At 37.1% G+C, this 13,041-nt stretch overlaps 1 long non-coding RNA gene and 1 pseudogene across 1 annotated transcript; both read left to right on the top strand.

Moving 5' to 3' along the window:
• The first annotated feature begins 1,769 nt into the window (after positions 1 to 1,769).
• LOC147502803 (uncharacterized) lies at positions 1,770 to 2,349 on the top strand. The gene is made up of 3 exons (XR_015221178.1): positions 1,770 to 1,952; positions 2,038 to 2,143; positions 2,228 to 2,349. It is a non-coding gene; the product is annotated as an uncharacterized LOC147502803 (long non-coding RNA).
• Positions 2,350 to 3,587: 1,238 nt separating this feature from the next.
• On the top strand, positions 3,588 to 12,714 carry LOC147502802 (uncharacterized; annotated as a pseudogene).
• Positions 12,715 to 13,041: the final 327 nt, after the last annotated feature.

The raw sequence follows: 13,041 nt of genomic DNA, 5'->3' as shown, positions 1-13,041 counted from the left end.
GAGAAGGTTCCAGTAAAGGTTTTGAGGTACTTTCCTATTATTCCAAGCTTCAAGAGGATGTTTCAATCTATCGAAATGGCAAAACAGTTGACATGGCATGCATCCAATGAGAGTACTGATGGAAACATGCGTCATCCGGTTGATAGTCCTGCATGGAAACATATTGATAAAAGTTGGCCCTCTTTTGGTGATGAAGCACGAAATCTTCGACTGGCGTTGTCTGCTGACGGTGTCAATCCTCATCGCACTCTTAGCTCGAGGTATAGTTGTTGGCCAGTCATTTTGGCAATATATAACTTACCTCCTTGGATGTGCATGCGAAAGAAGTATTTGATGTTGACATTGATAATCCCCGGTCCTAGCCAGCCAGGTAATGACATAGATGTTTATTTAAGCCACTGATTGATGACCTGCTACTTTTGTGGACAGATGGTGTGGAAACGTGATGACGATACCAAAATCCACCTTCACATTAAGGTCTGTTTTAATGTGGACCATTAATGATTTTCCAAAGATTTGGAAACCTAGCTGGATGTGCAACGAAGGGTAGATTAGCATGTCCTAGGTGTGGCGTTAATACATGTGCAGATTGGCTAAAGCATAGCGAGGAAATTCTCTTACATGGGAAGTCGTAGGTTCCTTCGGATGATCATCCATATCGTTTAAAGAAAAGTTGGTTTAATGGGAAGCAAGAACACGGGCTAAGCCCGGTTCCTTTGAAGTCGATGAGATTTTTACTCGGGTAAAATCTATAGAAAATGATTGGGGAAAGATCCAGGAAAAGAATTTGAGAGATGATTGGGGAAAACCTATAGGAAAAAAAAAGAAAACGGAAAGGGCATACAAGGTAAGCAAAAAAAAAACTAGAGGTGCAAAATTGTGGAAGAAACAATCTGTATTTTTTGATTTGCCATATGGAGATTTCTTTTGTTAACTCATAATCTAGATGTTATGCATATAGAGAAAAACATTTGTGAAAGTTTGCTTTCGAACTTTGTTGAATCTAAAAAAAAAATCAAAGGATAACCTTAAATCTAGGAAAGACTTGGAAGAAATGGGATTAAGACCTGATTTACACCCTATATAGAATGGGAGTAGAACTTTACTTCCGCATCACAATGCACCTTGTTAAAGAGTGAGAAGCAAATTTTTGTGAAAGGTTGAAAGCACCGGTTGCACGATGGGTATAGTTCCAATATATCATACCGTGTTTCCTTGTCCGACTATGCTATATATGACTTGAAGTCTCATGATTACCATGTATTAATGCAACAACTGTTGCCTTTGGCCTTGATGAATCTCTTACCAAAAGGGCCTAGGAATGCAATTTTCCGACTCGTTCATTCTTTAATGAACTATGTCAAAGGACTATTGATAAGGAAAAATGGAACAAATGGAGGATGAAGTTGTAGTGACAATGTGCTTACTAGAAAGATATTTTCCTCCATCTTTCTTTGACATTATGGTACACTTGACGCTTCATCTTGTCGGGAGGTGTGCCTTGGAGGACCGTGCAATTTCGTTGGATGTATCCCTTTGAAAGGTATTATTTTTTATATTTTTTTGTTATTACTACAATATATTTTAGCTAAAAGATACACCTTTTAGTTTGTAGAGTGTTGCATTCTAAACATTTGATTATTTATCGAGTATAGGTATATGAAGGATTTGAAAGCAAGTGTAAGGAATCATGCAAGGCCCGAGGGGTGCATGGCGAAATGTAACTTGGTGAAGAGAGTGTAACATTTTTTTCGAAAGCATATGAAGCGAGTTGATATTAATAATGACCAACCAAGTAGAAATGAAGACTATAATGATGAGTCCACAAAATCCAGTATTCTTGAAGGTAAGCCACTATTGAAGGGGACAATTATTACATTAACAAGAGACATGGTTGAAGCAGCACATCGTTGCATTTTGTTCAATTTCGAGGAAGTTCAGCCGTACATTGAGTAAGTTAATATGTTTAATGTGAAAACTTATATGTATATATATATATATATATATATATATATTAATGAACACCTTTTTAAACAGAAGACACAAAAAAATGCTCATCCGCAAGGAACCTCGCTTAGGAAGAAATGAAGGTGCTTTAGGAGCAAAGCATGCTGAAACGTTCAATGAGTGGTTTAAGCTTGAGGTGAAGAAGCAGGTTTTGTTATCTAAATTTATAGAAGTTTTAATTGATGTAAGATTTTGACTTTCAATTTTTGTTTGTCTTTAGATTGAAAATGAGAAAAAAACCAAACATGTATCTGATATGTTGGATTGGCTCTCGGATGGACCTTGTTGCGATGCTTGGAGCTATAAAGGTTATTTGATAAATGGCTACCGCTTCCACATAAAGGATGGAAAAAGGAACTCAAAACTCTGGAGTGTCATTGTCAGCTAGTAGCTTGTGTAGGGCAAGTGCTAAAGACACCAAACAAATCGAGGAAGATGTGACATATTATGGTGTGATAAAACAGATAATTTTGCTAGATTATGGTGTTTTTCAGTACCCATTATTTAATTGTGATTGGGCAAATGTAGGAAGTGGGATCAAAGTAGAAGAGGGATTCACGTTAGTTAATCTACATCAAAGTTTAACACACAAGCAAGACCCTTTTATCCTTGCATCCCAAGCTAAACCAGTTTTCTACTCACGAGAATCACATGACAGCAGTTGGTTTGTGGTTTTGAAAGCACCTTCTCATGGATTCCGTGATTTTGAATGTAGTACAGAGGAGGACCTTAGCAATGTGCCTGCACCACCACCTTTTGCAAGTGTGGAGCTAGTTAATGACATCGAAGGTGATGTAGAAGGCGAAGTCTATAAGCGTCAAGATTGTGAGGGAACTTGGGTGCTAAAAAAAAAAGAAATAGAGTGTAATTGGGTCTGTTTGTTTTCATTTTGTCCATTTAGACTGATTATTATGTGGTTTTTGTTTTTGTCTATTTAGTTATTGACTTTATTATGTTTTGTGAGTGCTTCTTATAATGGTGCAAGGCATGTTGTGTTATGGTCATGATCAAATTATGTACTTTATTTTACCTAAGTGCCATGTATATGATTGTTTTGTTTTTTGCTATACGTATTTTCTAATCTTTTCAATGCATGTGAAGAATGGCAAAGGAAAAGACTAGAGAACTAACCCCGGTAAGATATTTTGATTCTCTCTCAATTTTTTTATTTGTCTTTGTATTTGTAGTATTTTAATTTTGTTTTCTTTTGTTTGTTTTGATTTTCTAGTACCAAAAAGCGGCAAGAGCTAAGGTTCAAAAGTTTAAAAGAGCACTTGTAGAAGCATCTAAGAAAAAGTGGACATGCATTCAGGTTTGTGTATATTGTTAATTTCCACTTAGAAAAATAATTATGCTTCGGTTGTGATTGTGTCATTAAGGTGTGGTTGTAAGTATATTAAACCAATTTATTTTGTCATGTACAAGGTTCCAAAAGTCCAAATAAAGTTTATGGTAAGAAAGTTCAAGAAGTTGGAAAGGTTGCAAATAAAAAGGGATATGGAAAAGCTACCAAGTGAGCAACAAAATGGAAATCATGACTGAAATGGAAGATGATGAATGGTTGGAAAACCACTATGAAAATGACTACTGAAGGAGAAGGTAATGCATCGGAAGGTTCGAATGATCCTAAGCCAACCAATACCGGGGGCCGACAAAACCTGAATCAATTGGATCCAAAAGCTCAAAAAAAACTTGTGCTTGACTTTAATGAAAAAGGTCTACCTATAGGTCCTAATTCGAACTTATACAGCAGTCACTTGGGCAAAGTAGCAAGGGATCGCGCTCCAATTGGCTATCCTACTTGGCATAAAGTAACACCTGAGATTAAGGACAAAATGTGGACTGTTATAAAGGTAAATTTCTTTATTTACATGGCAAGTTATATATTATTAAAGAAATATAGTAATATTTGTTTATGCATCTTTTACAAACAACATTTTGTAGCACCGTGAGCGTGCTAGAAAAAGACTTTTAAGTCTATTGGGAAGCTCGGGCGTGGGTTCAAAACAAAATTGAGATCAAGAATTTATGATGCATATGATCTTGACCAAGCTAGAATTGCACATTGCCCAGTGATGTAAAACTACATGATTGGAAAGCATTTGTTGCAAATTGTTCACGTGAAGGATACAAGGTATTCATCATACATTATATGGGTTATAAAATCCATTTTGCATATCAAGACTCATATATTATTTTTTTTGTAGAAACTAAGGGAAAATGGGAAGAAGGCAGTTCAACACCACAAGATGCCCCATACTTGTAGTCATAAAAGTTATGCAAGATTGGAAGATGAGTTGGTAATTGAATGATCTATTTTTGACTTGTGAAGATTTTTCCCCTTAAGAGTACTTAATATATATATGTGAAATGTTTTATTTACTTGTTTTGTAGAGGCATAAAAAGGGTAAGATTGGTAAGCCTGTTACAAGAGGTACTGTATGGGTTGCAGGCCACAAGAGGAAAAATGGAGAACCAGTAAATGAGTTTGCTAAAGAGAAAATAGTATGTCGTTCACTGTTCATAAAATATTTTCTAAGATAAAAGGCATGCTTATTCGATTTCCATGCGACTCTAGTTATATTTTTTATTCTTGTTGTTGTTGTTCTTGCTGTTATAGGATAAGTTGAATGAAATAGACGTGATATAGAATGTGGAAGAGGAGATGCCCTCTCACAAGTTTTAGGTCCTGATCCTAATGGGCGTGCGCGTGGAGTGGGATATGGAGTTACTCCATCTACTTTGTATGGTATCCAACAATGCAATGGGAGGATGAGTGAATTGCAGGAGAAATATGATGATGTATTGGAAGAAATGTCTTCTATCAAGAAACTTGTTGCCAAACTATTGAATAGTGAAGAGGTATTCCAATTTGTTTGGGGATTCCATATATACTTTTGTTTTGATTTACTAACATCAAAATTATTTTCAGCCAAACCATTCGTCTGTTCAACCTTCTCCAGAGGTGGCAATGAACCCTCAAAGTCCATCTTCCCAAAGCAATCACAATCTGAATTCTGTATGTATACAATGTTGGATTCTATTTTTTTTTTTTTTAAATTTCAAATTCCTAGATTTACATTTATATTATTGTTTCCTTATATGTTTTCGTACAGGGACGGACTAAATCGAAAGATGTGTCTACTGAAAGATCTCTTGAGGGTCGACGTGACCACCAAAGTCCATCTGCCCCAAGCAATCAAAATTCAGTAAGTTTTCCATGTTAAATCCTATTTCATTAAATTTGAAATTTTCATTGCTTTTTTATATTTTCCCTTTCATGTTTTCGCATTGGGTGGGGCTAAATCCAAAGTTGTATCTACTAAAGACCTACTCATCGGGCTCAACGTGACCATCAAAGTCCATCCGCCCAAAACAATCAAAATCTGATTTCGTATGTTATCCTTGCTAAATGCTATTTCATTTAACATGTGAATTTCTAGAGTCATGTATGTATATCTTTTGTTTTCATACAGGGTACTAAATCCAAAGTTGTGAAGTGCAAGTTGTTTAGACTTGTTCCGAAGATGTCGTGGGGTATGATTGTGGTATCTTGATGATCCAAAGAACTACAAATGCATACTAAGCCTTTAGGCCGGGTTATTCAAAGGTTTCTATTGAAGTTGCAATTCAAAAGGATGCGCTACTTGTTAGGGGGAATAACGCTTTGAAGACGATAGAAGATGTTGTCTCTAGTTTTGTGGCTTGGCCAACCAATTCCTTAATTAAGTTGTGATGTGCACTCAATTTTAAGAGCTAGTTTTTTGTTGTTTGAAAACACTTAAATTTTGAAGACCTTTTAATTATGCGTGTTTGGGCAGTTGTGTTAGTTGGAATTGGACTCAATGAATGGTGAATGGTTTAAATTCTTCCACTTGGTGCTATATGTATCTGTTTTCTTTGTTATTCTTAGCTTTGTTATTGATACGTTTGCAGGCTTTAGAACTGATCATTATTCATATATCCATACTGATTGTTCTCTATTGCTTCTTGCAGGCCAACACTTTTAACTCCGCCTTTGTAAAGTTGTCGCTAGTTTTTACAATGCCGGTCCCAAGCCCGGATAAAGGAGGAGGGTAAAGGGAAGAGTATAGGGTATTGCAATTAAAATTCTTTTTAAAATATATCAAAGTTTGGGAGTGAAGCAGATGATCTATCACGCTGTAACACGGTATTTATTTCACCTTTTTTTGTATTTCCTTTTTATGTCGAGAACCAAATACTGTTACTCATTAGTTCTAACTACTACTTGATAATTTTAGGAATTAGTTTGATAATTACGGTTTTCATTATTTGATTGTTCATTTGTATTTGTGCTTAATAGAAATTTGAAGTTGTCGGGATGTACAAAACTTTGCTTGGGAGTCGAGCTTTTCGAAAAGTATGAACATGGATTTTCCCGAACCTTGAGTGTGCATGTTTTGTTTTGTCACAGGGGCTTTATAAGTCGCCGTAGTCCTCCGGGAACTTTTATTCGAATGTGAAGAGAGAGTTTAAAATCACATTTTATCGAGGTTTCTTCTATCATTCAAACTAATTCTATGGTTCCGATTGCTAGTATTGTTGATCTATTCTAAATATATCAAGGTATGCAATTTGTCTTGTTAGGATCTCCCCGATATCATGGCAACATATAGTTGTCGAATTGAAGCCGATAAATAGAAAGCTCTTTAGCACGGATGACGGATATGTGAAAGTAGACCTCTTTATATGGCATACTTGTAGTCAGCCATGTTTGCTCCACGGGAGAGACAGTTCTACCCCACCCTCCGCCCTTTATTTTTTCATTTTAGAATCATGTCCATCTTATAAGAGGAGTTGGTGCTTAAAGCACCCTCACATCTATAAAACTTTAGTGTTTTGCCTTTCTACTCTACGGTTGTCGCCTCAAAAAAGACTTGCATGCTAGTATTAGAAAGAGACCAAATAACCTTTTGGTTACCATAATTTCCTTTTTCCCATATATTTCATTGATAATATCCAAATAGTCTTATTACCGCCGTTAATCTTTAAACTATCCAACTTGAGGCGGGTTACTTTTTTTACACTAAATTGGATATATTTGTTTATGTACTCAAAGTCATGTTAATAACTTTTGTACTTTTTGATCTATTAAGGGATATCACTAAAGGGACATCCGTTAAGAAAAAGAAGAAATTTTGAAACTCTCAAGGCTGCGTTCATTACATAGACACAAAGGATGTGAGGTATGAATGCCAATATGTGTTACTAGGCTTCCATTCTTTCTATTGGTGAAATATTTGAACCATTGATTTGATATAATAAGATGGCCTTACTAAGTCTTTTATGAAGTCGGTGATTTTGGTGGTCCATAGGGTAATGATAGGTGCGTGGAATGTTCTTTGGATGACCAGGGTGAGAATCTTGAGATTGATGGCTGGCTTTGTTTGGAAGAACCTCGCAGACATGTACATTCTCGGGTGAGTCTTCCTTGTGTTGTGAATCCCAGAGGCAGTTCTAATTTCGAGACCTAGCATCCATCCGTTTTGAAGTAAGCCTGAAAAGTGGATTCCCGGTTTCTATGAAGATAATATGTTATAGTGTTAATGAGGCTGAGCAATCTTTCTTTTTCTTTGCTGCACATCACTTTCGCACAACAGGTAAAAGGTCCTATTCCTTTGCATGACCTTTTATTGTGCCAATTTCTTGGTTCCTACCTCTTACCACTTTGGTTGATCCAATTCATCTAGGAAAAATACTAGGATCATGTTATGTTCTTCCAGATTTTATTCTGTTTTGAGTATGGTCGGTGTCATCAATAGTTTACCTTCACGCTGTGGTTGTCTGTTTTTGTCAGCCTCCAATTGTCACATTCTGCATCAATCCGAAACGTCTGATCATAAAACTCTAAAGAGCACTCTTCAGTATTATTCAAAACAGTTGAGTTATATTATTGCTAACGAAGTGTCGAAGAAGAAAGTTCAGAGAGAAAAGAGAGAACTGTTTAATTAGTTCCGCCCTTCTCTCACTACCCTGGGACACTTCCCCACCCTTCGGGTGGGCGAACGAAGTGTCCCACCTATTGAATGACTCACGCAGAACTCAGGATTTTCATGACTATCCTGGTCGGAAGTATATATGTCAGTGAAGTATATCTTGTTTACTACATGAAAACCTTTCAGATACAACTTATTTTCTATAAAACAGCAAGTTGTAAATTACAGTGCTTAGCATATCTGAAAAACTGGGAAAGGGGTCCTGGGTTGTGAAACCAGAACAACATATTAGGGATTGTATGCTGTTAAAAGCATAAGGCAAAGCGCTGACCCCTAAACAAAACACCTTAGGCCCCTGCTTTTGACCAGTTAACCATCAGATTTTGATTGGAAAAAAACACACACGATGGGGTTTAAAGGTTATAGGACGGGGTCCTTTTTCAATAGAAAATGTGCTCCCCCCCCCCCCCCACCACCACCACCACCACCACCAAATAAATAAAAAAAATAAAAAAATCTGATTTATAGGCACTATGCTGCGGCGTTGCGACTGTGCTAGGACTGTGGGAAGCGCTACTAGTGAGAGGCGAGGCAAGGTGGTGACGTTGGTGTTCGAAAAAAATGGGTTTCAATGCTTTGATGGTGCCTTAGCATAGATGGGGTGCAAAATAACCACCAATCCATTTGAGCTTCATTAGGCTCCTAGCTTAAGGAAATGGTGCAGTATTTGTTGTCTTGGTCTGGAAATGTACCTCCTACTTAATTTTGACTAATCTATATAAAAACGAGTGGCAAATTATATATAAGCGTGGGTTGCATTTTTTTTGAGAAGATTATATAAAATGGTGGATTAACAGCGAGGGTAAATGATGTGTAAATGCAACTTTAGGTCCTATATTGAAGTTTCCAATGCCAAGGTAAGCATGTAATAGGTGAATGATTTTCATGCTAAACAGATAACATTTGAGTTGGTTCTCAACAATTTTTGACAAATTTTCTGCTGCTTTAGTTTGCTCCACTTGCAACTTTTCTTGTTTTGAAAATATGCTGTAATAACAATTTTATTGTTTTGGATTTCTGGGCACTTGGAAGTGGAAACTTCTCTGCTGAATATGAAGTGTGACAAGTGATCTTATGTTTTCAGGTTTGTCAAATTTGACTTCTTTGTCCTTTAAAAAGAACAATGCCATCACTGCTCAAGGTATGCGTGCCTTGGGAAACCTATCGAGCTTGAGAAATCTTGACCTTGAGCGATGCTCCGGTATTCATGGTGGACTGGTTCATCTTAAAGGTAGGCACGTAATTACATTTATGCTAAGAATGCCTACCTGTTCCAAGCCCTATAATATTATTTATTTTCTTTTCGTTTCATAAAAGATAAATTTATTGATATAAGTCATATAACCTAGAATATTACATCAATTGCGTAGACATTAGCAAGCTGCTAAAACAAAAGGCGGAAACCCAGATACACTCAAAAGAAAACCCCACCTAGACTCTTAGCATAGACAACCGATTCTCCCCCCGAACAGTCCCACCACCCCCAACCCTAAGGCTCATCATCTGTCGCTCGTCCTGCCCCAAGAATGCACCAGTCACCACCGAACTTTGATCTACCCAGTTTCCAGCTTAATCTGTTTAAAAGACCATACGATAGAGAATATTTTTGATGCTTACAAGTACAGGTTTTTGTTGATGAATGGAGAATCTTTGAGTTGGATCAGTGGCATGAAGATGCGCTTGACTATTGTCGTTGTTGAGGAATAGGAGTAGTATGATATAGTGCAGGTTTTAGTCCCACATTGAGTAGGTAATAATTGTAGTATGTCTACTCTCATATATTAGCAGAGTGAGTCCCATGTAATTATTTACCCTATGTAGATTTTAACTTGGTATCGGTGTCCTAGGGTTACAGTTGGGGATTCATGTTTTCTGGTCATTGGCGCCGACAAATCCGGCAACCGATTGGTGATCACAATTTTTCTGGTCAGTCTATTAGGGTTATATTTCTCGATGGTTTTGGTGCCGTGGTTTTGTCTTTTGCTGCTTCTTGTGGTCTAAAGTCTGCACACCTTGCCACCTTGGCAACATGTTTTGATTGATGTTGGTTTACAATTATCATGGGATTTTGTCGGATGATCTGTTGTTCTCGAATCCGCTTTCTCCCGTTAATCTTCTACTAATTTCTTTGGTGATACGTTGATGTCATCTTGGTTCACCATGGTGAAGCCTTGGTAATGACCATCTTAATGTGCTTAGAGAAAAAAAAAAAAAAAGAAAATATGGAGTTGTTGCTCTTTGTGTGTTTTGTGGTCGTAGGTTGTGATAGAATACTCTCTTATGAACACTTTTTTCTGCTGAAATTTCTAAGGTTCGAGCTTGTTTTAGTGAGCCCTCTTTTATTTTGATTGATATGGTAAGAGCTATTTTACCTGGACATTACTTTAAAAATTATCCGTCCATGTATCGTCCGTGTCAGATACGTATCTACGTGTCCATGTCGAGCACGGCACGGACACACTGCATGTGATATATCTCAAATGTGAATGGAGACTCATTATACAAGTTGCAAAATGTGTACGGTCTTTTTTTATACAAGTTCTTTGTAATCTTTACCACAATGTCAATGTACTATTTTTGAAATTGTGAATATACTTTCTCAATACATGCTCGGGTGAAAGGACTTTTCTTTGTGTTGACAAAGCTAGATTTGATGGACAAGGGAACAAATGTTGTTGATGTAAGTATTAAGATCCTTTTCATTGTGAACGCCCATTAACCGCACAAAGTAGAACTCTTTTGGTCATATTTTGAATTTTTCACTAAAATTCTTTCTCCCAGCACTTCATATTTGTTGAAGTTACTGGTGAAGTTTCTCCCAACACTTCAGATTTGTTGAAGTTACTGGTGAAGAATAATTTCTTTATCTCTTGGATTTTAATATATCTTTGATTAAAGATACAACACTTGCTGTATTCATATTTGTTTTTAGCTTATTTTGCTCCTCTCCTATTACCTTGCTTGGGGTGCTTCTACTTTGTTGGATTGACTCAGAAACATATGTATTTGTTTGTTTTATTGGTGAAACCAAAAAGGTTCTTGAAGGAAGAGCATATAGGCTGCAACATCCTTGGGTAGGAGTTGTGAATCGTTCTCAGGCCGATATCAATAGAAATGTGGACATGATTGTCGCGACGGCGTAGGGGAGCTTGAATACTTTGCAAATAGTCCCCGATAACGCACACTTAGCAAGTAAAATGGGTCCAGAATATCTCGCGAAAACTTCGGCCAAAGGTAAGATACTAATAAGTTTTGTTTCCCTTTATCGATTATATGGTTCTGCGTAGAAAGGATATGATACACTTGGATGGTATCATGAATATGGAAACTCATTTTTGTACTTTTATGTTTTGCAGCACTTGGAGGCAGTTATTAGGGCACGCATACCAAATATCACATCCTCGATTAACAAAACCATTGATGAACTTGAATCGAGATGGACCACCTTGGCGTGCCTATTGCTCTTTGACGCAGGGTATGAACAATGTTATCTCATGTTTGTCTTGTAGTGACTTTTGTGTTCACTGATCTAGTTATCTGTATAATAGAGTTTTGAGTTCTTAGATCTAGCTATATCTATGAGAGTTCTATGAGGCTTACAACAAGTTCTATGAGGCTTTCTCCAAGAACCTGAAACTTGGCATCCATGAGGACTCCTGCAACAGAACCAAGGTTCTTTGAATTGCTTTCGTTATCTTTCGACCAAGTGGTGGTGATGAGTTGACTAGTTTGAAGGATTATGTGACTAGGATGAAGGAAGGCCGAGAATGACATCTATTACATCATTGGTGAAAGCAAGAGGGTGTGGAGAACTCTCCTTTCCTTAAGAAGCTCAAGAAGAAGCGGTATTGAGGTCTTGTACATGGTTGATGCTATTGATGAGTATGTTGTGGGTCGGGTTAAAGGAATTTGAAGGCAAAAAGCTTGTCTCTGCCACAAAGGAAGGTCCGGAAGCTAGATGAGAGTGAGGACGAGAAAAAGAAGAAAGAGGAACTAAAGGAAAAGTTTGAGGGTCTCCGCAAGGTGATCAAGGATGTTCTAGGTGACAAGGTCGAGAAGGTGATTGTCTCGACCGTGTTGTGGATTCTCCCTCTTTGTTTGGTGGTGGTGAGTATGGGTGGAATGACTAACATGGAGAGGATCATGAAGGCTCGTGCTCTCAGGGATTCAAGCATGGCTGGCTACATGTCTAGCAAGAAGACCATGGAGATCAACCCGAAAAATTCTATCATGGAAGAGTCGAGGAAGAGGGTCGATGTGATAAGAATGACAAGTCGAGTTAAAGATTTGGTTACATTCGTTTGAAACCGCCCTTCTCACTTACGGGTTCAGATCTTGATGACCCCAATACTTTCGGCAACAGGATTCATAGGATGCTAAAGTTGGGTCCGAGCATTGACGAGGATAGTCTTCGATAATCGGTTTATTAACCGACATGCCACCATTGGAGGATGTTGATGCCGAGGGAAGCAAGATGGAGGAAGTTGATTAAGTCTTCACCTATCTCATTCTAGTACTTGACATTTAGTATATTTGGGGTATTTGGTAGTGTTTTTATTTATGTTGAGTGTTGAAACTTGAAACAATAGTCTCAATGGTAGTGATTTTGGATGGTCTGTAAGTTGTTTCATCATGTCGGTTGTAGGTTTTGGATGGTTATTTTGCTACTCGACAATTTTATATGCTAGTATACGATGTTTGTCTAAAATCTATCTTATATCTATGAGAGTTCAAGTTCATAACCAAATTTGCTACAACTTTACCTTGCGGTGCTCATTTATATACTATTGGCAATTTTATTTTATTTTATTTTTATTATTTTATTATTATTATTTTTTTTTAATTATTTTGATAAATGGGACATCACTTTTAAAGTGATGTATAGAGTTATTTCACATCACTTTACAAGTAATTTAGAATCTGAATGAGACGTCACTTCCTAAGTGATGTTAATCGGCCTTATTGATTTCATTTTAAAAAGTGATGTTAAACGTTATAACATCACTTGTGGACATCG

Source organism: Coptis chinensis, chromosome 4, assembly GCF_015680905.1.
Source record: "Coptis chinensis isolate HL-2020 chromosome 4, ASM1568090v1, whole genome shotgun sequence".
NCBI classification, from domain to species: domain Eukaryota; kingdom Viridiplantae; phylum Streptophyta; class Magnoliopsida; order Ranunculales; family Ranunculaceae; genus Coptis; species Coptis chinensis.
The sequence above is the reverse complement of the archived record's forward strand: the minus strand, read 5'-3'. Positions and strand labels throughout refer to the sequence as shown.